At 36.9% G+C, this 22,420-nt stretch overlaps 1 protein-coding gene across 13 annotated transcripts in view; it reads right to left on the bottom strand.

The window, feature by feature from the left end:
• Window positions 1-18,833, bottom strand: part of ZNF518A (zinc finger protein 518A) — a 49,764-nt gene extending 30,931 nt beyond the window's left edge. For 2 of the 13 annotated variants that reach the window (XM_048219050.2, XM_048219046.2), the window contains exons 1-4: window positions 17,918-18,455; window positions 15,901-15,986; window positions 14,669-14,776; window positions 1,151-1,301 (exon numbers count right to left, since the gene is read on the bottom strand). The gene's annotated coding sequence lies outside the window, so the exon portion shown is untranslated. The other 11 variants (XM_026493753.4, XM_026493746.4, XM_048219048.2 and 8 more) reach the window with 9 other exon arrangements.
• Between the last annotated feature and the right edge of the window lie 3,587 nt (window positions 18,834-22,420).

Consider the following 22,420-nt stretch of genomic DNA (forward strand, 5'->3'; position numbering starts at 1 on the left):
CAACTACACTTACTAATAAATGCCTACTATGAATGTCAGTCATTTTGCTGGGTGCTATGGAAAAATTAAAAAACATGGTCCCTACCCTAGTGCAGCTTACAATCTGAAGGAAGAGAGGCAGGACATTAATACACTGCTTATTCAGAGTTGGCCACTCAGCAACCTCACCCTTCCAGGACGTGAAGAATAGAAAATAATTAAGTAGGATGCATGGCAGCTAAAACAGATGTTACAAAGTTCACCCATTAAAGTGTATGTCTTTTCAACACAGGCAAAACAGTGTTAATAAAATGGACCTTATAAGAAATCCACTTAGCTTTTACTCAACCTTGCTAACTGCTAAATAATTAATATTGAACATCAGTGTTTTTTTCATTTAATGAATGGCATGTACAATACAGTATTGGGGAAGTTTGTATATCTTAGGTAGTTTGGGGTTTGTTATTCACCCTCAAATTTTAAATCTGGAGAATCTATTTTGTCTCCAACCATGTTCAACCTGTAGTATGTGCAAACAATCAATGATTGTAGCAAATTATACTAGGGTTGCCACCTATGCGCAAAAAAATGTGTTGGGCGTTGTGAATTTCTCAGATAACATGAAAGAAGGAAAAGAGAAATTTTACTCTAATTTTAACCTTCCAACTAGCTAATGCTCTTTTCACTATAGTTCAATCTTTACCCCACCAACAAGGATTACTGATTTTAAATCTCCCATTTAAACTACTGCCCTCTCTCTACATATTATTACCTCATAAGACTTAACCAACATCTCCTCAAGCCCTGAAAGAATACTATTCGCATAAAGTATGCCTAGCGCTTTCAAGTAACCTGGAGAAGTGCCTGCATCAACGTGGCAACTTAAGCCATCTGATTTTCTTCTTCCAACTGCCCAATGAAACACAAACCAAAAAATAAAGTCCTACAAAATGACTAGAAACAACATTCCATACACGAATTGCAAGGTGTGTGGTAAGAAACAGTTCAGAGAGAGAAGAGTGAAAACAAATGCTAACCCACTGCCAAGTACCACTTTTAAAGAGGAATTTGCCTAGGGGACATTCATTTAATAAGCATTTAATAAGCATCTCTTATGCCCTAAGTAAGAAAGTAAAGGACATAAATCTGCCCACTTCCTCCCTGAACATACCTTGAGATTCTAGAAAGTGAGGACTTGAGAAGAAGACCATGTGGTACCCTTTGGGGAGACAGAAAGCTTAGGCTGAGGTATGGGAAGGAAGAGAATGAATCCAGAGTTTTGAGCTGGGTCCAGGGGTCGAGTTGGGACTTGTTAGCACCAGCTGTTGGAAAAGAGATAAAGAGGAAATTATTTCTGAACAAAGATAAATCTTCCTATATCCATGCCTATCTTCTGTTTAACAGTTCTGTCCTTCATCCACGTAAGTAAATTATCTCTAAGCTGTCATGAAAAAATTACATTAACTTCCCCCCTTCCTTTTAACTAAAAAACTGAAAAAATCTTGGTTCATTCTTTAAGAATTCATCTCAACTACCAATGCCATCAAAAATTAAGTAGGCAGAAACATCACTAGCTGCAGCAGGTCAACAAAGAGAAAATAACCTGAACACTTAGAGAAACCTCTCCCCATTTCCCCATCCAGCAATGAAAAACAGTAACCATACAAAAGTTACTACTACCGGAAAAAGGAGAAAGCTTAGGGGGGAAAAATCAAGTAGTTATTGGCAATTTCAGTAAGACCTGAGATAATATACTAAAAAAAAGAAAACTAAGAACATACCACCATGAAAGAGAGAACATACCACCATGAAAGAGAGAACAAAGTAGATGGGAGAGAAATAATGATTTTGAAAACAAGAAAAAAATAACATTCGAGTTTGGGTTTTTCTCTTGAAGACGTGAATTTTCAAAATCAAAGGCTCCTCAAATGCCAGAAAAGATTATAAGTGAGAAGAGAATATAAGACTCAATGTTTACAACTTATCCAGTCAAATTTTTGAGTTTAAAAAATAAAAATGAAATGCTACAAAAAAAAGGTAGAGAGGGAGAATTACCTAAAAAGGTATTCGATTTTTCATCAGCAATGTCAACTTTAATCAGAAATCAATATTAATCAGACATTTTACTCACAATTCTAAATGCTAGAAGACAATGGAATGATATTTACAGAGTTCTGAGGAAAACAGATTAACTGAAGAATTAATTCTATACACAGGAAAAATCATATGTAAAGGAAAAACACAATTTTAGATGTACAAAGATTTAGAGACTATACTACATATGTACTCTTTCTGGAATAAAGTTTCAAGTAAATACTTTAACAAAATTAAATTTCAATCAGAAAAAAAAGACTTAAAAAAGGAAATAATGTGTTGTTACAGAAGAAACATCTGTCAACAATAAAATCTATGAAACAGAAATAAAAGTAAATATTTTGTTAATACAGTTAGGAAAAGCAGAAAAGATTGCAGAAGGAGAACACTTATAACACACTAGGTCCTTAAAAAAAAGCAAGAGGTCCTTAAAAAAAAGTAACAACAGGAAACAGGAGCTATGACAACAGTAACAAATTTCTGATGCTGGAAAGCAGATAAATTAGTAAATGACCCTGCAGACCCAAGAAAACTTAATCCCAGAGTGGGGAAGGCTAAGAACTAACCTATTTTACACTCTGAATCTTCGAAAGGCTTAGGAACTGGCAGTACCAAGTAACTATGCAGAAAGGAGGAGAAAGCTAAAACAAAAAGAAATTTGGAGAAAGCTGCTTGAGCTCTGGTTAGATGCTAAGATTCCCTTCCCCACTCTATCCGCTAGGTCACTGCCATTTCCCCACCACAGCGGATGCCTGCAGGTTTATTCTCTGCAGAAGAAAACAGACTCTCTTCAACAGGGGCTACCAGACACAGTTGAGAGTGGGTACCATACCAAAAGCACGAGAATTAAATGACCGTATATGGAGGAGACACAAAGCCCACCCCAGGCCCCTTATTCCCCCTTCTACACTGGCTCCTAGGCTAAAAGAGTGCTACTAAAAATATGGTCTGCTGACGGTCCATGAAACATTAGTCACCAGTCCATAACAAGTATGTACAGAAACTAAGAGTTAAGCATTTAAAAACTACTATAGCAACTTTACAGAGTTAAGTTTCTATCTGCTGAATCGAACAATAAAAATGTGGACTTTTATTTTGTATGCCTTCATTTTTAAAATTTCATTTTCTAGTAATAGAGGCACTATGATACCCTAATGATACAATCTTTATAAAGAACAGTTTGCTATATATATTTATTTACATTTACTATAACATAATTCATTTTATGTTACAATTACATATATGATTATATATATAATATAGTATATATTTTATGATACACAAAATATAAATCTATACATGACCAGGAAGAAAGTATATAATTTCTGATTTACTTCTAGAAATGTATCCTAACGGTAATAATCAGGTTCACTGAAGCACTGCCTACAAAAATCACAAAATCAAAAATAACAAAATGTCCACCAATAAATAAATTATGGTATTTTCATTCAATGGAATATTATTCAATTTTAAAAACAATACTGTAAACCTACATTTATTAATAGGAAGATATCCAAGATACAGTCAATGAAAAAAACAGAAAACAAACAGTAGACACATGAGGAGTTAATTTGTTCAAATACTGATAGGTGTATAGAGAATAGATGGGATAAGCAAAACACATGGGCCCACACAACCTTCACAGTAAAAAGAGTATGCATATAAAAATGTTTATAGTGATTACTGGTTATCCTTAGGTTAGTGTTTCTTAAAATGTCCTTGGATCACTACGGCCTCCACACTAGCAAACTTCCTTATCACAGCACAAGCAAACAGCTTACATTTGGATGTAATGAAAATGACCTCTTTGCCTCTAGACCACACTGTTACAAAACTTTATCAAAAAATGGCATGAAGTCGTGAAAATTTTGAAATTCTCAAGCAAAGTAAGTGAATTCTGTGGTAAACCGAGTTTTTTCTGAACTTAAAATAGTAAAACTGATGCCAGCACAAAGTTGAGAAATATTGACACTAAAGGCAGAAATCAAAACAAAATAGGTATCATTCAACATCGCACTCCTAGCATCAGTACACAGGTACCCAATCACACCCATGCAGAAAAGACTGTACAACAGCCATAAAGTTATTGGCAAACACTATACTCTGAGAATAAAAAATTAAGCTATGTTACTCATATAAATTCATGCTACTGAGAGGTAATTTTTTTGCTTATTTAACAGTTAATTTGTGAGCCATGAGGTTACCTTAAAAAGTAAGTAAAGGAAGTTGGCAGCCCCAGAGTAAGTTATGAATGCACTGTTGTTATACAAATACAAAGCTGTATTTTATATAGAAAACAAATGGTATTCAACTAATATGCTTCCTGATCTTAGTACATTGTTACAAGAAAAAAAAAATTTAAATAAGGTAAAAAGAAATTAAAACTTAAAAAAAAAGATAAATAGGAAAACTGTAACACTGATCTCAATTTGACTATTATTTTTGTATACAGGTATCCCCTGCTTTCTGAAAGTTTGCTTTTCAAAAGTTCGCATTATACCACTTCACTTACAAACCTACGTCAGTAAGTTTTTTGCTAACCAAAAGAAATCCAAAGAGGGCTTCTGTTTTCATAAAAAAAAGTGAAGAACAAAATCAGTGTTCAGCCTTTGTTTTGCAGCGATCTGTTATAGAGGGAGCACGCAGCCCAAGCAGTGAGAATGGCATCACCAAGCTCCTTCCCAGGAACTACAATTCACTATGTCAGCATCAAGAGGCCATAGCTTCAAACTGTGTCTGTGGGCATCTGTGCTTTATCTCAATTATTTTGTGCCTCCACCAGCAAGATGTGCCCCCTAAGATATCAGAAAAGCCTAAGACTAAGGTTATTTTTGGGGTCTGAGAACACTCAAAAATTTCCACATGAATTAGCGGTAACTGCTTCTTTGCTTTATACCATTTCAACTTACAAAAGGTTTCATAAGGATGCTCTATTTTCAGATAGTGGGGGAAACCTTTATACTACACAAAGAAACAAACAGCAAGGATAATGGTGAACTATTTTTATATCAGTTAAGCATATTATTCTTTAAAGAAGTACTGGTTTTCATCTGACAAAATTTCATTCAGAATTTTCCTTTTGGATGCTATCTTTAATAGTTTTAATCCTGGCATTATGGAGAATACATAAAATGAATTGGAATAATTTCCACCACTTCATCTCCTCCGAAATAGTTCACTTAATCATGAGAATTGCCTACTCCTTAAAATTACACAACTGTACCAAAAATACCATATGGGCCTGATACCTCTTTGGATTTTAGGCCTTACAAACCTTTGTGCAAGCTCTTCTATGGTTTCTGGGCTCTAAAGGGTTTCTACTGCTTGACTTATTTTCTGCAATTTACATTTTCCTTGAAAATAACCAATTTCCTTCACATTGTCTAAGTATACTTCCATAAACCTCAATTTTAACAACCTATCCTACAGAAATAAAAGCACAACATATGTAATAGTATCATTTAAATGTCCATGAGTTGGAGAATTAAGTAAATTATGGAACAACCACCCACGTGAAAACATTATAAACAAAAAGGTTTATGTATTAGATTTGTGAATTTTTTTTTTCATTTTAAAAAAAGGAAGTTACAGATGAAAGCATGTAATACATTTTTATATTAGGAGGAAAGATCCTCATTTTCATGTCAGGAGCAAGATACTACAGGGCTACGTTTGTATAAGCACAGACAAGTCTACAGTAAGATAAATCACCCAAACTACTGACAAAAAGTTAATTTTCTTAGGGAATGACAGCACAGCAGAGCAAAAAATAAACGTACCCAAACAGCAGGTAGAGAATCATCAACCCTTCTAAGTACTCTCGAGTGAAACCAAGAGGACACTGTTACTACCACAAGTCTTTACTGAGGCTTGAGTCTATTCCTGCCCTTTAATTCTAGGAAATCTTACATCCTTAAAATAATTCCTCCTTTTCAGCTTATCCTGACTTATAGTACTTTAAGCTAGTTCTATTACTTGTAACCAGACTCTTAAGACATTAAGCTGACAGATCAATGTTGACTGCATTTAATTCACAAAAAGGTAGGTTTTGTGATGATCCTTTAAAGAGGAGTAGACTTAAACTTGCAAAAATGGAGCAAAGGCTATCTAGACCAGAAAAACAGAGTAACACTGGAAGAAAAGCATTTTTCTCCCATGGCACTGTGGGATCTAGATCACACAGAAAATGTATAATGGAGAGGTTAAGTGAGAACAGACTACAGAGGACAGATTTGAACTTGAAATGAAAGGTAACCAGGAGCCATGGTGAGTTCATGAGCAGAGAGAAGTTATAAAAGCAGTATTTTAGAAATATTATTAGAATAGTACTAGAAAGCAAGATACATTAGAAACAGTAAAAATAGAAGTCAGAAAAGTAGAGGACTAACTGACAAGCCAAATAAAAAGTGAGGAACCAGAGAACTGGCAATGTTAGCATAGGTTAGGAATCACACAGAGAAATTTTAAAAAGATGATTCCCAAAGTAAAATGCCAAGGATAAGAAACACCTGAATAGAGGAAAGTAAATCAAAAAACACCATTCCTAGAATTTTGTTTGCTTTCTGCAACAGATTAAAGAGCAAAGACATTCTACAGTCTTTAGCTTTACTGAAAGGATATAAAAAGAATCTACATGCTCTTTATAAACATTCCAGTTGCTTACGCATTAAAGAACTAAAAAACTCTGATTTTAGCTTCCCCTCATTTCTAACTCAGCATGTACCTCTGTAACCTAACTCGTCACATCACACAGAAAGGCTAATATAATTAGTCATTATTTTGTATAACAATTTCATTCCTTGAGTCATCGAATTTTTTTCTACAGAGATAACTGAATTCAAAACAGTATATGAATATATAACTAGAAATAAAACAAAAGAAGCATGCAGCAAGAAGAGCTTACTGAAAAAAACCCCAAGGTTCTGCCTAAAAGGGATCTAGAAGAAAATTACATAAAAACCTAAAACTTATTTTAAAAACAGAACCTTATAATGCCTTCAAAATAATAATCTTTTCATGACTTAAAACACAAATTCTGGGCTTACTTTTTTTGTAGCTGCTTTAGGTTTTTAAAAAGTTTACCTGTAGGGCTAATAACTATCGTATTTTAAATAAGTGAAAGAGTAAGTTTTGTAGAATATATAAAATAAAAGGCAGCTCCCTCCAAATTGTGGCCTAATAAGCAACTTAAACACAGAAAAGAGAAATGAAGAGTTAAATATGCTAAGGTAATTAAGATATAGAAAGATTCAAAATGCTAGTATACATGTGAGCCATGTACCACTCAGGTAGGTTGGTGATACTGGCTGGTATACAATTATGAAGGAGTCCAAAATCAAAAGTTAAAATACAGAAGCAGTTCCTGGTTCAGGTTCATCTTCTTTCTTATTACTGACATGACGACTACATACGTAATGTACAGTGCCCAATATCTAAGATGCTTTCCGCCCCCCTACCTACACACCTTTATTTATTTGTTCATCCTGTTCCTTTCACCAGGCTTGTCACCCCTTCTATCTTCTCAGTACTGGTCGAACTTCCTTTCTAATTCTATCTCCTATAGGGACATGAAACCTGCAATACACACTAATCTCTCCCTTCTCGGAATATCCATTTAAAGTACAGCCATTGCTCGCCACTTCATTACACTGCTTTATAGTTACATCATTTCATGTTTAAGTTTTACCTCCCAAGGTAATTCATAATCTTCTTAAAAACAAGTTCTATTTTATATTTTTCATTCATCCCTCACAAAAAACAAGATGATTGGTACACAGGGTCCTAACACACTCCTGACTCATTTCGTCTTTTATTTGCAACCCAAATATCTGACTTCCTGTGATTTTAGATTAAATTACTTTATAGCAAATGCTACAAATCATGTAAACTTTTTTCTGCAATGGAATTTTATTTAAAACACACACACACGTATGCTCATGCTCAGAAATCACATTTTCAGAAAGTGGAAATTGGGAGAAAAATCAGAAGTAATCTACCCAAAGTGAAATAGAAACCACTGAATTTAGTATGGGAAGGAGAAAGATTATTTCATCTCTTGTTCTTTTGTTCTTTTGTCATTTTGCTGTGGCAGTGATGTAGATTAGGCAGATTTTACTTAAGATTTTGGAACACATGGTGTGGGAGGAAATTAAAAGATTTATGGCTACTTGGGGCACCTGGGTGGCTCAGTCGTTAAGCATCTGCCTTCAGCTCAGGGCGGGATACCAGGGTCCTGGGATCGAGCCCCACATCAGGCTCCTCCACTGGGAGCCTGCTTCTTCCTCTCCCATTCCCTCCTGCTTGTGTTCCCTCTCTCTCTCTGGCTGTCTCTGTCTGTGTCAAATAAATAAATAAAATATTTAAAAAAAAAGATTTATGGCTACTTGATTGGGACAACATGCATCAACATGCAACCCATTTACCCTCGGTTTCCCAAACTAATATAAACTATTCCATTTTTCTCTGGCTCTATAAAAAGCACTTGTCTATGACAGAAGCAAATTCTACTCCCCAGACTTCCCCACCTTAGCAATACTGCACCACAATCCATCCAGTTACTCATCCCAGAAATCAAGGACTCATTGTGCATCCTCTTTCCCCTGCTCCCACGCTAATCCATAAGCAAGACCTGTCAATTCTATCTCCAAAGTACATCCTGAATTCTTCTCTCCATCTCCACTGTCATCTCAGTCCACTGTCATCTATAACTTGGATTAAAATAACCTTCTAACTGGCATTCACGCTTCTCTCTTGCCCACCACATTCCTCTGAATCCATTCTCCACACAGGAGCAAACGTGATCTTAATATAAAATAGATCACAATGCTCCCTGCTTTAAAATCTGCAGTGGCTTCCCAAAGCACTTCAAATAAAATTCAATCTCTGCCAAAGCTTACAAGGAGCAGTGACATCTGGTACTGTACCTCTTTCTTAAACTTCACCTCACACCACTCTCCTCATCTGTTAATATACTCCAGCAAGCTACCATAGATAGTCTCTCAGTTCCTCAAATACTCCTTCTTCCTTATCTCAGGCATTTGCACCTGCTGTTCCCTGCTTGAATTGTTCCTTTTCCTATTCTTCAAATGGCTAGATCTTTCTTATCTTTTAGGTCTCAGCTCAAATATCACCTCAGAAAGGCCTTCCCCAATCTATAAATCATTACTTCTCTAACAGAAAAAATTATTCTCTAGCTAAACCCCTGTATTTCTTTTTTGTAACACTTTGGCAATATTTTATGTATTTGCCAATTTATTTTCTGTCTCTACCAATGGAATAAAAGCTGCATAAGCATAAGGAACACATCTGTCATGTTTTTTGCTCTATCACCAGCATCTGGCATAGTGCTGGGCATGTAGCTAGCATGAATCTGTGCCAGTCTTCGTTCTAAACACTGAGAATACAGCGGTGACCAAAAAAACAAACCCCCCCACCCCGTGGACATAACACTCTGCTAGTTATTTACATGACAAAGTAAGTAAATTATTTAATATATTCAAACACCACAAGTGCTGCGGAGATAAATAAAACAGAGAAAAACAGGCAGAACTAGAGAGTTGCAATTTTAAATGTGAAGTCAGGTAGCCCTCATTTGAAAAAGTCTTATTTGAGTCAAGATTCTAAGAAGTGGAGGCAGAAAGCGTTCCAAGAAAAGAAATAGTAAGTGCTAACACCAAGTACAGAGCGCGCCTAACATGTTCAGAGACTAGAAAGAAGAACGTCAGTATGACTGAAACAGAAAACACCAGAGGGAAAGCAGCAGGAGATGAAGTTAAAGATGTAATGGAACCAAACAAGGCCTTGAGGGACACCAAAAGGACTTTGGTTTTACTATAAATGAGATGGGAAGCTACTGGAGCATTTGGGGTAGAGAAATAAGTTGAGTGATTTTTTAGAGGATCACTCTGGCTGCAATGTTAAGAACAGAGTATCTGGGAAGGAGGTAAAAGTGAGAGCCAGAAGACCAATTTGGAGATAATTACACTACAACTGCCAGGAGAGAGATGATGGCGACATGAGACAATGGTGGAGACATTGGTGGAGACAATGAGGCATCGTTAGACCATGGATATGTTGTGATGACAGAGCCAAAGAAGATGCTGATAGACTGTTTGGTCTGTAAAGAGAAAAGAGTATGTCAAGTGTTAACTCTAAAAGTCCTATCCTAAGCAACTGGAAGAAATGAATTGCTATTTATTAATATAGAAAGACTGTGTGGGGGGCGCCTGGGTGGCACACCAGTTAAGCGTCTGCCTTCGGCTCAGGGCGTGATCCCGGCGTTAGGGGATCGAGCCCCACATCAGGCTCCTCCGCTGGGAGCCTGCTTCTTTCTCTCCCACTCCCCCTGCTTGTGTTCCCTCTCTCGCTGGCTGTCTCTCTGTTAAATAAATAAATAAAATCTTAAAAAAAAAAAAAAAAAAGAAAAGAAAGACTCTGTGGAAACAGTAAGTACAGAAAGTATATCAAGAGTTCAGTTTTAGCCATACAGAATTTGAGATATCTCAAATTGATATCCAAGGGGAAAATATGGATATGTAGCTGAATACAGAATACAGAGATCTAGGGGTAAAATAAAATTTTGGGAGTCACTGGTGTGTGTATATATTTATGCATACAGAACTGAATGAAATCACCAAGGAGTAAGTACACAAAGAGAAAAGTCCAAGGCCCAAGCCTTGAGATACTACAACATTTAGAGTAAAAAGAGGAGGAAAAAAACAGCTAAGCTAGTAAGAATGAAAGGAATGACCAGTGAGGTAAGTTAGGAGAGTGGTGTCCTGAAAGCAAAGAGTTTCCAGGATCAGGGATTGATCAACTCTCTCAAGCAAGATTAGGACTGAGAACTGACCACTGGACTTAATGTCAAGACCACTGGTAACACTGATCAGCCCCATAGAAGGGCTGACTAGCACAGATTTAAGAGGAAATGGGAAGAAGAGAAATGGAGATGTTGTACAGACAACTCTTCTAAGGAGTTTTAGTATAAAAGAACAAGAGAAGAACTGAAGTAGAGTTATTTTCTTGTTTTGTTTTTTTAAAACTGGGAGAAATTACAGCATGACTGCATGCTTACAAAAATCATCCAACAAAAATAGAAAAATTGATGATGAGGGAGAAAAAACAAAGAGATGCAGTAGCAATGTCCTTCACTGGGTGAGAAGGGTTGGGATCTAGTGAACAAGTCGAAGAGGTGAACTTAGAAAATAATAAAGATAACTGATCTATAGTTACTAGAGAGGAGGATAATGGGAAGGTGTGAGTAGGAGAAGCTGTGGAATAAAACGCCTCATTAAATCTACGATAAGTGGTCCACAGCCAACAGCCTGTGGGCCAAATGTAGCCTGCGGGCCAAATGTAGCCTGCTGCCTTTTTTGTAAATTAAGTTTCATTAAAACATAGCCACATTCGTTCATTTACATACTGTTTATGGCTGCTATCATGTTACAACAGCAGCTGATAGGTGCAAAGAAACCATATTGCCCACAAAGCCTAAAATATATACTATCTGACCATTTACAGCAAAAGTTTGCCAACCCTGGTATATAGGAATGCTCAAAATGTTAATTCTCTTGAGTTGAAGATCAGCTAACTGGTTACTGAAGAAGGTTAAGTAAACAACAGCATTTAATGAAAGAATTAACCTATACATCATTCCTAGTATCTGAAGCTCAAAACAAATATTATGTGCGTAATCAAACATTAATTTCATTCCTTATCTTTCTCAGAATGTTTTTATATCTACTGCAACATTAGTTTTGAACTGGCTGTATCTCTAGAGGAAGGGTATGGTTTTGACACCATTACTATGAGATCTCTCAACAAAGGGGGAAATAAGAAGAAACTAATTTTATATATATGTATATAACATGTATAAAACAGAACAGCATTGCAGATTAATGACTTGTTTTTAAAAAAATTTCAAGGCAGAGGAATATAACAAGATCTTTTCCACAACTAAATTTCCATCACTTGATTACACTTATTTTGTATCTTAGCATCAGACGTGGCATCACACTAAAGAAATATAAACATTTAATTCAAAGAAATCCCCACCTTAGCATAAAATAAAATGTGTTTGGCTTTCCAAATGCCTCATACATGGATTTAAAATACTCAACCTTATATCTCACTTCCTCTCATTCCCCAAAATACAAATTGTTACAGTCAAACCAACCTCCTCCCCATCTTGGATCAGCCCTATTTTCAATTCCATCCTTTCCTCCATACTTTTTGCCTAACAAAACTGGACTAATAAGTTAAAATCCATTTGCAGTGGTACCTCCTTCAAGAAACCTGCCAGCCCTAATTTCCTTCCTATCAGAACTCAGACTTAAAATCCATACCACACAACTGCACATTCATTTATCTGCTGTTTGTATTGTTTCATATATGTTAATCTGGATTCCTTATCTAAACTACAAGCACTTTGAAGGCAAAGAATTCGTTTTATTCTTTCCTATTACTAAAATACTGAGCACAGCACTGATTATTCTCAACACATTCTTATCAATCAGTGTAACCTAAACATATAAAAATATGCTACATTAAAGGAAGTCCATCATCCACTCAGCTAGTAGGTATAATCCTTGACTATCCAGACAGTTGCACATACTTGTACATAGTAGACACTCAACAAATGTTTGTAGGTTGAATGAAGGACTGAATGTATATATGAATGATGAACAATGGGCATCTTTCATAAAGTGGAAGAAAAGGGCAAACTGTAGATGGATGTGATCAACTTGAAGCTATAGATACTAAATTCTTAAGGTACAAATATCCATCAGAACATTTTCTGCTGCAATCCAATTCAAACTCATTTGTATACAAAATTTTGACACATGGGACTGGGAAGGACACCAGGGTAACTGACAGGATCAAAAGAAAACCATGGATATCTCTTACCTTGGTCCCTAGAACTGAAACTGGCATGCTATCTCCACCCATCTCCAATTTAAATATGGCTTCACTTTCTCCTGCTACAGATGGGGTTCTTATACATGTGGGAAAGAATGTCACTAACACCCTACCAGATTAGTAACTTTAAAGAAAAGGGAGCATGTTTCTCCTAGCATTCATATATCAATTTAAAAGGATTCTTGATTAACAAGATTCTGCTTGTTTAACAGGCAATCACTGTTGCAATAGGGATGACTAGGCTTGGGTTATAAGACTATATGATTGGTCTAACCACTCATAACAGGGGAGAGATGGCTCCCCAAACGAAGAGATATTGAGTTGACAAAATTAATATACAGCTGGCCCTTGAATAAGACAGCTTTGAACCATGAAGGTCCAATTACACATGGATTTTTCTGATACAGTACTGTAAATGTATTCTTCTCTTCCTTATGATTTTAATAATATTTCCTCTTCTCTAGCCTACTTTATTATCATTTGTTATCAAGAAACAACAATTGCTGGAGAGGATGTGGAGAAAGGGGATTCCTCCTACATTGTTGGTGGGAATGCAAGTTGGTACAGCCACTCTGGAAAACAGTGTGGAGGTCCCTTAAAAAGTTAAAAATTGAGCTACCCTATGAGCCAGCTATTGCACTACTGGGTATTTACCCCAAAGATACAGACATAGTGAAGAGAAGGGCCATATGCACCCCAACGTTCATAGCAGCATTGTCCACAATACCTAAATCGTGGAAGGAACCAAGATGCCCTTCAACAGATGACTGGATTAAGAAGTTGTGGTCCATATATACAATGGAATATTACTCAGCTATCAAAAAGAACGAGTTCTCAACATTTGCTGCAACATGGACGGCACTGGAGGAGATAATGCTAAGTGAAATAAGTCAAGCAGAGAAAGACAATTATCATATGATTTCTCTCATCTATGGAACATAAGAACTAGGAACATCGGTAGGGGAAGGAAGAGATAAAGAAAGGGGGGTAATCAGAAGGGGGAATGAAGCATGAGAGACTATGGACTTTGAGAAACAAACTGAGGGCTTCAGAGGGGAGGGGGGGTGGGAGAATGGGATAGACTGGTGATGGGTATTAAGGAGGGCACGTATTGCATGGTGCACTGGGTGTTATACGCAACTAATGAATCACTGAACTTTACATCAGAAACCAGGGATGTACTGTATGGTGACTAACATAATAAAAAAACATTAAAATAAAAAAAAAAAAGAATACAGTATCTAATACACATAACATACAACATGTTAATCAACTATTCATGCTATCAGTAAGGCTTCCAGTCAACAGAAGGCTTAGAGTAGTTAAGTTTTATGGGAGTCAAAAGAATACATGCAGATTTTCAATTGTGTGGTGGGCCAGTTTCCCTAACCCCTGCATTGTTCAAGGTCAACAAATACATTTTTTTTTCTACCAGCTACAACCTTTAACAATCCAATTTTAATTAGGAATTAGTGATGATTTTACCACACTGTGAAATTATTTGACTTTCCATGAAACCAATATTTTTCAGCTATTACCATTTCTTGAAATGAGACCCATGTAAGACCTACTTAATTATCCTAAGCTTCAAGTCATGCAACTTCATTCTGATATTGTGATATCTGTTTCATGCAGTCATACCAATCGTGATTTTAAAATTTAGTCAGACTTTGCTCACAATTTTTCAAGATGGAATAATCCAAATCATTTTGGTCAGTCATCATATAGCAGCCTCTTGTTTACTTCATTACATTTGAAGTTTTCATTCTTCATTATATTACTTTTTCTGAGAATTTTGGATCAAACACAGTAAAGAAAATTCTTAGCACTCAGCATTTACTTTATTCAGAACAACACAGTACCCATGTGAACCTAATTCAGTAAGAGGACAACAAATGTTATATAGGAAGCAATTACACATATAAATGAACATTAAGTAATTACCCAGTATCTAAGCTTTGTTGCTCCCTACTCACTGTAGTTGTTAAGACATTAACTTCTAATAAAATAAAACATTCCTGCCTTTGTGAAAAATGGCCCTGAAATCAAAGCCATCTACTAGTAAAACTCATGGTAAAACATGGTTACCATTACTGAAGTAATAATTTCAGTTGGTATAGTCTACTTCAGCTATTTTAGTAGTTATGTACATAATCTTATCTTTAATTTAGGGTTAACTTACGGGTATACTTATTGTATTTGGTGAGGGGAATTAAATGATACTGTGGTATCCCAGTACCTATCCAAAACAAACAGTAAGAGACACTCATGTTTCAAGGGTAGATAAACCATGTTTTTGTACAAGGGTACGGTATTTTCCGCTGAATTTTCAAAGCTTTCCTTATAATACCATGGATCTGATGGCAGATTTTTTTTTTCCTTCTTTTTGTTCACGCTAGGATATTCAGAAGATTGTCTTCAGGAAACCAGTCATAACTCCACAGTGATTCTCAAGTACCTTTTCTGATTCATAATGTAGATGCCATTAATCATGATATAAGTATATTTCAGTTTTTCTTTAGGTGCATTACTTTGCACTTATTAGAGCAAAACACAAACACTCTTCTGGTCATTTATACAACTTCAAAACATCTTCCAACCATATATAACTCCATCATTCATTACCCAGAAGCCCCTAATGCTGTCTTTATGTTTAGAAGAATATAGTTAAAATTATCTTTAGATCACTAATAAAGTATTAAATAATAAACTATGAAACCAAAATGACCTTTTTTGCTTACATTAAAAGAAAACCTGTAAGTATTTTATTTTATCTAGGCCAAAAGTAAAACTATAACTTATGAAATCTTATGTATACATAACTATTTTACTTTATTTTGTCCAATATCAAAACATATTAACTTACTGCTTAATAAACTACATGCTGTAATACTTCAATCTTTACCATACCTCCTTCTTCAAGGAACAAAAGGCACGCAATTTAATGCTTGGACAAAGCCACAATCAGGAACAGTGATCAAAAGAAGAGACGATATCTGGAAATGAAGACCAAGATTTTAAAACTGACTGCAAAACCTGTTAGTAAAATGTTTTTATACTCTTGATTCAATTATGCTTCATATTCAACTTATGTGCTTAAATTTAAGAGGAAAAAGAAAACCTCTCTGCACTTTTGGCAAATAACCCAACATTGCTACTCCATGATAACACATCATAAATTTATAAAAATCACAAAACTCAAAGCTTAGAAGGGAGCTTAGGCTCAATATAATTCACTTTGTTTATTTCAAGATCAGGAAAATGAATCTTGCCAAAATCAAAAACCTAGAACAATCTAGGTCTGATTCCAAGCCAGATACCCTACTACCACAATACTACCTCTTTATACTCATTTGTGCTAACATCCCATGAAAATTGCTCACTGCATGAAGCCAATACCCCCATACAGAACTGAAACACTCAGAGCCTACACACCTGAAATCAGATAATAAAAATTTCAACTTCATTCCAATTATTTTCTTCTACTTATAGTGCTTTATCACAAAACATTTAGTAGAGTCCCTGAAGGAAACTGAGCAAGACTCAAGTCTTTTATCATCCAAAAAAAAAAAAAAAAGAGTTGTATTAAGTGATCTAAAGCAAACAATGCTTTCATAAGAGCAATTCCAAACAGAAAAGTAAACAATGGAAGTATATTAAAGGACATGTTTAAAGTATAATCTAAAGACAAATTGTGTATTTATGCTAAAATATATCCTCTGGAATGCTTCAAGATACAAGAACTTGGGACCACATATACTATTAAGAATAGGATAGGATTTAAAGTGTGATAATGATTTTAAAAAAAACTCAACCATTTAAAAGCTCATAATCAATGCACATAGTAGGTTTTCATTGTGGTTGTTACCCTTTTACCCTTCCATAAAACCAGATATAGCGTTCTGAATTGATATTTATCCCTACTTTCACTGCAACAATTCAGGAATAATTTGGATGTGCAAAACAGGTCGGATACCTGCATTTTACCCCTCCCTTCCCTTTTGTTAACAATTTTCTAAAGCTGGGGCTCATCTTATTTATAAGAATTTTAACAAAAATGAACATGGTCTACTATGCTTATCATCCTCATGAAATGCTAACGCCCTGAAAAATGTTAAACACAATGCAATGTTTTTCTTTATGAATATCAGAAACATAAACAGTTTTGCTAAAAGATAATGAATCCATTTCTATGGATTTGCAGTTAAAACTTTGAAAGATGTCAGGGTATTTCACTCCGTCAATTTAAATGGTTTCTATCTGTTCAACCAGAGAATACTAACTTTAAGGTACACTTATATCAGATCCCTAGCTGCATAAAAAACAGTAAACTAGGCCTAACACACAGTCACTTAAGTTAATGAAATTCCTACCCTGATGTACAGTTTGGTGTCTTGTTTCACCATTGCTACAAACACACAAAGTTCAGCATTCTTACGAATTCCTTAAATATTGACTTATTTTATTTTTCTGGTGTTTTTTAGACTTTTGATATCAAACATACTCAACGAATGTTTTGGCTAAAATAGTTCACAAATACTAAACGCCCCAAATTTAGACCTAAAAAGAAAACTGAACCTAAACTTTTGTATTCTGAACCTTAAAGCTACCATATCTGTTTTGTTGGTCTACTTAAACGAGTTACAACATTTTACCTCATATACATTCACCCTATATATTTTCCATTACCATATCCATCTAGGAATAGACTGTCTACTTGACAATGAGGACACCATGTTAAGAACAGACTCAAAATGGACCCTACAAGTGAGAAAGCCAGTTACAAAGAAATCCATCTGCCACTGGGTGTGGTTGGGGTCTGCAAGAAGGGCGCCTTTGGCCAACTCTGTGGAGGAGGGAGCGCGCGCCAGAGAGCTGAGCGTATCTGCAAAAAAAAAGACCTCCAATGACCAGAGACTGGACCCACAATGGGGACGCCGTCGAGTCGGACTGCCGTGGGCCTGCGAATCTACAGCTCGAGGGGTGCGGTCGCAGCAGTACCCATGCTCTCTCCACCAGCCCCGGAACGCGCCGAGTGCGTGCTTCGAGCGCCGCGCGCCCCGCTCCGTCCCAAACACCGCGCCCGATCCGCCCCTTCCTCCGGGGTTCGGCTCCCCTCGGGCGCGCGGAGGCACACTGTCGCCGCGCTCCCGCTCCAGCTTCTAGGCTGTGGGAGAATGTAGAGTTCAAAAAGCCCGAACGTAGTGCAAACCCAGCTAAGAAGCGGAAGATTAGCTCTAGCAGCCTGCAGGAGCGCCGAGTAAAAGAACCGACTTCTCTAGAAAAACTTTGCGGCAAGTTAGGCGGAAGCGCTGAATAGCCGGGACTATTTAGCAGGCGCTTCCTATCACAAGAGGCGGATCCCTGAGCCGGTTCAGGGGACCCTGATACCCCCACAAACTCGCATTTTGCCCCCTGGCTGGCCATCTAGAAGTCCCGGCATCCTAACAAGTCTGGGCGGCCCCGCTCATAGGGAATACCTGTCGTGGTCCCCATTGCCTGCGAGTCCCTGATGGCGGCCATTACGCTTCCATCCGGGTATTGCCGAAAAGCCGATCTCGGCGCTACCGGGAGCGCACGCTGCGGCGGAGGGATCCGCCGGGCTGTACCTGAGGCGAGCGGAAGAGGACGGAGGCCGGCAGGGTCCGCCCCTCAGCCTGGCGAGACTAGGCCATTGAGCTGGACTCGCCGCTGACCTCTCAAATTAGCGCGTTTCCTCGATGCCCGCCACGCCAGTGACTCACTCTCCCCGTGTGCTCTCCAGCAGCTGGAGAGATCCTACTGCCAATGTTATGGTAGACAGACCTCTACTGTATGCTCTTCAGAGTAGACACCAGAAGCAGGAACTGTGGTCTTGGCAAGCCCTTACTGACTGGGAATGGTCTCAACCCTGAGATTTTAATCATTTCCGGCTTTGCAAATGGCGTCTCCCCCCACCCCCCCGTTGCTTTTGACTCCCAGGTTTTAGCTGCCATTGCAACCCACATCAATGAAGGAAGCTGCCCCAAGTCCCTCAGGAAGACCTACTGAGCCCCAAATGTGTACATATTTAATAACTGATCTGAAACTGTAGTTACAACAAGCGTGGCTTTCATCCCCATCAAAGGAATCCTTCCACAACATCACAGAACTGGGTTGGACAAAGAGGTCAATTAGTACTATGATTGGGTTTCTCCCAAAGGCCAGTATGACTCCCCTTCTCTCTAGTAGAGCGTTTCTGGAAGCCAATCTATTAATGTCAGTTTTTACATACTTTTCATATTATATACTTTCATATGTATAAATATGGCAAAAACTGTGTTAAAAAACGACTGGGGTGGAGGGTTACATTATTAAAAATGAAACTATAATCGAGTTTTTGTCTTCACTTTTTATGTGTTATTTTCTTAGGGAGTATATGTGGTGTTTATAATTGAAAAAGAAATGTAATGCTTATAAACATTTTTTATTGTTTTAAGAGTATGCTTTTGAAAATGTCAACCTGTACCCAGACACAAGATTTTCTGCATTCTTTAATAAAAAAGCGCACTGAGAAATCCTCACTGTCCTTAGAGAGCTCTCATCACTGTGTCTATTGGTCTACACGATGCCTCCTGGAAAAGGCAAATGAGCGGTAATCCACATTGGATGTATTCCTATATCTTGTACTCATATGTCTGTATAAAATACACAAGGAGAAATCTTCTGTAAATACCAAAAGGGAGGGTATTATAAAATAAAATACATGTTTACAAAATGGATTTTATTTTGCGTTAAGCATCATCCCCCTCTCTCTGGTCTTCCTTTGCACACAAGTCACACACACACACACACACACACACACACACCATAGGGTAAAGAGAGGATACGAGCTTGTTTTGTTTTGTTTTGTTTTGTTTTGTTTTGTTTTTTTAATAGCAAAAAAGAAGATGATAGTTAGGAATGTGGACAGAGTTGTTTGGTTTGTGTTTTGATGTAATTTTTGTTTTTTGTTTTTCAGATTAAGAAATTGCACCGCTCTCCTCCACAGTATTTGCATTATAACTTCATTTTTACTTATACATATATGTTCACCTAAAACATTACAAACCTGCATATATGATATGGAAGAATTCGAGTGTGTGGGTGGTGTTGCGTGTTTTTTTTTTAAGCAAATAGGTATTATTCAGCCACAAACTTCTCTCTTCCCTCTTTTCTTCCTCCACCTTTTTCACACAACCTCCACCCGCTTTCTTGCCCTCTTTTTGGATTTTGAACATTAGGTTAGCACAGAAAAAGGGAGTGAAATGGAAAGGAAGGAAAGAAGATGTTAGAAGAGAGAGAAAGAAAAAAATACAAAGGAGAAAAAGTGAAATCATAGCTTAAGAGGATATTTTGTACTTGAGAAGGATAGTTAGTGGGGATACAGCACCTAATTTAATGCTTTAAATAGTTGATTCCTCTGAACACCTGAATCTACTATTTACTAGCTAAGGGCATTTAATCTCTGAGCTTCACAGAATTATGCAATACATAACTAACAGTTGATAGATTGTAGAGAGTAATCAACCCCATTGCACCCACAGTGTAAATAAATGGTAGAAGTGATGATGATGGTGATAGTCACAAAGTTTCCATCTTGATTACAAACCTCTTTCTCCTTTTCAATATATAATTCATGGTTATTGTACCATGAAGCAGATCACTTCAAGACAGTGAAATTTTCTCCTAAAAATAACATAAGTGGGAATTACATTTCACTCTAGGGATTCACACCTCTGAATCATAGGTAACACCATATCATAATAAAGTTACAACAAGCCTATATATACATATATAACATTTGTAATATTTATTATATATTTACATAAATATATATGTCTACAAAAACAGCATACTTTTACTCATAGCTTGGTATACTGTAAGTATTATATGATATTATATAGATAACTGTTACAATCGTAATTAAAGAATTAAATGATTTAATTTGAAGAGTAAGTTTCTCTGAAAAATGTCTCTCTCCTTTTTGCTGATCTCTCAACTCAAGTCCTGACTTCCTACTTCCAATAATATAATCAAGTACAACCAAAATTGGAAAAATAAAGATACCAAGAGCCTAGTAATCTAGCTTAAAATGGTCCCACTTCTTGGTCAAGATACTATAGGTTGATTACTCTCTTCAAGATATCAAACAAGTGTTAGTTGAACATGAGCTTCAAGAACTATCCTTCCCAATGTCCTCTGCATGGATGTTTTTTAATATTCATTCAGAAGACATGTTCTTGAACACCTATTATGTGCCAGAAACTGTGCTAGTAATAAATAAGATGTGAGCCCTCAAGAAGTAACTAGTTCGATAGGAGATTCTTAATATCTAAAAGATTTCATATTCAACAGAGCAATTCCAAAAATGGGATTTTAGACACTGTAACAGGTGATGAGAAAGTTCTTTTTAGGATAGGTATCCCTGACAGTTTCCTCTCAACTCAAACTTCCTAGATGATTAAGACTTTAGATATGCTGCTATTTTTATTAAGTTGTTATTAAAGATATAGTCACTTTCTCTTAGTTCTTTCAGCAGATACTATATTCAACTCTGAAGAACATTAAACTATATAAACTATATTGACCTTCCCTAAATATTTTAGGGTACCTCTTCCTCTCTTCAGTCACATCAAATTCTTTGTAAGAATCCCTGTATCCAGGACACCTGGGTGGTTCAATCAGTTAAGTGTCTGCCTTCAGCTCAGGTCATGATCCCAGGGTCCTGGGATAAAGTTCTGCATCAGGCTCCCTGCTCAGCAGGGAGCCTGTTTCTCCCTCTGCCTGCCATTCCCCCTGCTTGTGCTCTGTCTCTCTCTCTCTCTGAAAAATAAATTTAAAAAATTAAATTAAAAAAAAAAAAGAATCCCTGTATCCTGAGGGCAAGAGAACAGGTGGCACAGATAATTCAAGTCCTTAGAAGAATAAAAAGAGGGGTGCCCCTGAGTGGCTCAATTGGTTAATCATCTGCCTTCAGTTCAGGTCATGATCCTGGGGTCCTGGGATTGAGCCCCACGTAAGGCTCCCTGCTCAGCAGCGAGTCTGCTTCCCCTTCTCCCTCTGCCCCTCCCCCCTCTTCCTCAGCCCCTCCCCCCTCTTCCTCTGCCCCTCCCCCTCTCGTGTTTGTGCTCTCTCTCAAATAAATCAATAAAATCTTCGAAAAAGAAAAAGAAGAAAAAGAGGAAATGTAATCCTTGCTAATTCTATTTCTTTTAAGAACATATCTGGTACACATATATGTTATATATACTTTTTTATATACTCTTTCATATGTATAGTACATTTCATTATTTGACGTTTTAAAAGGATAAAAAAGTATAAGGCTTTTGTGTGTGTGTGTGTGTGTGTGTGTGTGTGTGCGCGCGCGCTATTTGAGAGTAAATGCTACCTAAATTGATTTGATTCTTTTGGAAAGTTTTTTTTAAAGGGT

This window comes from Ursus arctos, unplaced genomic scaffold (assembly GCF_023065955.2).
Source record: "Ursus arctos isolate Adak ecotype North America unplaced genomic scaffold, UrsArc2.0 scaffold_7, whole genome shotgun sequence".
Classification (NCBI taxonomy): domain Eukaryota; kingdom Metazoa; phylum Chordata; class Mammalia; order Carnivora; family Ursidae; genus Ursus; species Ursus arctos.